This window comes from Artemia sp. Qi Xiang Cuo, chromosome 10, assembly GCF_049724085.1.
Source record: "Artemia sp. Qi Xiang Cuo chromosome 10, ASM4972408v1, whole genome shotgun sequence".
NCBI lineage: Eukaryota > Metazoa > Arthropoda > Branchiopoda > Anostraca > Artemiidae > Artemia > Artemia sp. Qi Xiang Cuo.
This window is the reverse complement of record NC_142803.1, coordinates 68,919,410-68,921,906: the sequence shown is the minus strand read 5'-3', so window position 1 is coordinate 68,921,906 and position 2,497 is coordinate 68,919,410. Positions and strand designations below refer to the sequence as shown.

At 35.0% G+C, this 2,497-nt stretch overlaps 1 pseudogene; it reads right to left on the bottom strand.

Annotated features, from left to right (window-relative positions):
- Positions 1 to 801: 801 nt before the first annotated feature.
- LOC148948094 (ras-related protein Rab-5A pseudogene) lies at positions 802 to 1,707 on the bottom strand (annotated as a pseudogene).
- Between the last annotated feature and the right edge of the window lie 790 nt (positions 1,708 to 2,497).

Sequence of the window (2,497 nt, the reverse complement as noted above, 5' to 3'; positions counted from 1 at the left end):
GGCAGAAACTAGCGAAATCGCTTGCTCAAGGCTCGTAAGCTTGGCTGTGACTTGTGTAAACGCTGTAGCAGAGATGGAACAGGGACTTCTGTTGACCTTTTGATGACAAAACAAGGGAGCTGTTTTCCATTGGCATCACATTTCTTCATAAAGTTTATATATTTTGCAGGTGACTGAGAATTGCATTAGTGCCCCTTCTGACAGGGGATCATTTTCATTCATAAAACTCCATAGCTTTTCTTTCTCTGACTTAACAGTTTCCAAATCTTTAAAAAAGTCCACTCCTTTCAGTAAAATAACGGCTTCATCAACACTACTTAAATTTTCAAAAACAAAGTTCAACAGCGGTGAATACAAAAGTTCGGAAACGCTCATCTCGTTATAAATTCACTTTAAAGCAATAGTTTAAACCAACGCACACGAAGTACACGGTATGGTCAGGCGACGAGCGCTGAATAATAGTAAATTAAGCTCATTCAAGATAAACTTCCCACATAGGTTTGTTTATAATCCAGGAGAAATCTTTTTTTTTTGTCTGCATTGATATAATCCTTAGCAATAGGTTTGAGTCAAAACAGGTCTTTTTAACGTGAACTAAATTTTTATTGTGAAGAATAAATGGACACGTCTGATGATTACAAAGGTAGATTATACGACAGCTCAATTTAAAATAATTATAAAATAACAAAAGGAAAAACAAATAAATACAATAATTTGATTTTAAGAGTTTTAGCTTTAAAAAAAATAAAAAGAAAATCATAGAAGAAAAAATACAAAAAAAACAACCAAACTAATTATAATACTCTTTAAAAAGAAATAACTATAAACTTAAAACATTTATGTGTGTCACTATGAAAAAGAAGTATTGGTAGATTTTTCGTTCAACCTAGCACAAAACAATAACCATGAATGGAAGCAGGGAACCACTGCACGCACCAAGTCGCGACTGAATTACCAGTTCACTATTTTATTTATTTTATATATTTTTTTGTCTTTTTAACACAGGAATGATGACTTCACTCAGTTCTTGACCTGTCTTGGTTCATATTTTTAAGTAGTAACTCATTTACAACAGCTGCCACCTGTCTTTTGACCTTCTACTTCCTGTAAACGCCGACCTTGAATAGCTTCACCACCAGGAGCTTCTTTTTTAGGAAGTTTCTTGGCGATTTCCATAAAAATCTCATTCACGTTCATGGCAGTTTTAGCAGATGTCTCCATAAACAGAAATCCTTGTTCGTCCGCAAAAACTTTAGCCTCATCAAATTCTACAGCCCTCCTCTGGGCCAAGTCCGACTTATTCCCAGCCAATGCGATCACTATGTTTGGCGAAGCTTGACGTTGTAGTTCGCGAATCTAGTTCTGAGCACGGGTAAATGTTTCCTGATTAGTTATATCATAAACTACAATAGCTGCCTAGGCTCCACGATAATATATGGGAGTGAGACTGTGATACCTCTCATGTCCGGCTGTGTCCCAAACTTCAAACTTGACTGTCGTGTCATCCACACTCTCTCTCTGCGTTAAAAAGGCAGCTCCAATGGTACTTTCTTGATACTCGTGAAACTGTTCTTTAACGAATCGGAAAAATAAGCGAGACTTTTCAACAGCAGATTCACCCAATAAAACGATTTTAACACAGTTATCTCTAGGTGACTCTAGTTTATGATTGTCGATTTTGTCAAACTTCGTGTAGTCTTCTCTCATTGCTTTATTTTTCAAAACTGACAACCGTAGTTAAAAAAGCCAATTTATTTATAGATGATGTAATTATCCATGTTTAGCGTTAATGACGTAAAGAATCCTTATGATGTTATACTTTCTTGTGTATGATATCATACCACGGTAAATCAGTCCATGCTGCTATGATCATATTGCATTACCTTAATCAATGTGGATAGGTTTCTTACCATTATATGGATACCATCTAAACCTCTAGGTCATCTAATGGACAAAAACTACACTGCTATAACTAGACTGTTATACTCACAAAATTGCATCATCCATTGCAGGTTTCTTTTCCCATATCAATATTACCTAGGCTAGGATGCCATTTATCCCTATATTTACCGACTAACAGGTCAACATATTCTAATAAAAACTTCACAATTCTAACCTGGTGCTACATACATAGCACCGTATGTCCATTTAACCCTGTAGCAGTAATTTAAATTCATTGGAATCACCACTATCATTTTCAATTGTTTCTGCAGATTCATATACTAACATGGATGACACTGTGTACCTTTTACCCATGAAATCAGAGAACAGCTTTCTATTATATGTACCATTCCGATCTAGACAAGGTGCAAGATTGCCCAACTCTTTAGAATGAAAACTTCAGTCTGATTGTTGCTCTATTTAGGCTCTTTGTAACTTATTCCTTTAAATGTTCCTTATGAATGTTTTAAATTTTAATTGTAAATATTTATTTTCAGAGTTCTTAAAGCAACTATCAGTCAATAGTTAGAGTCATAAACTTAGGGGATTTTTTTAA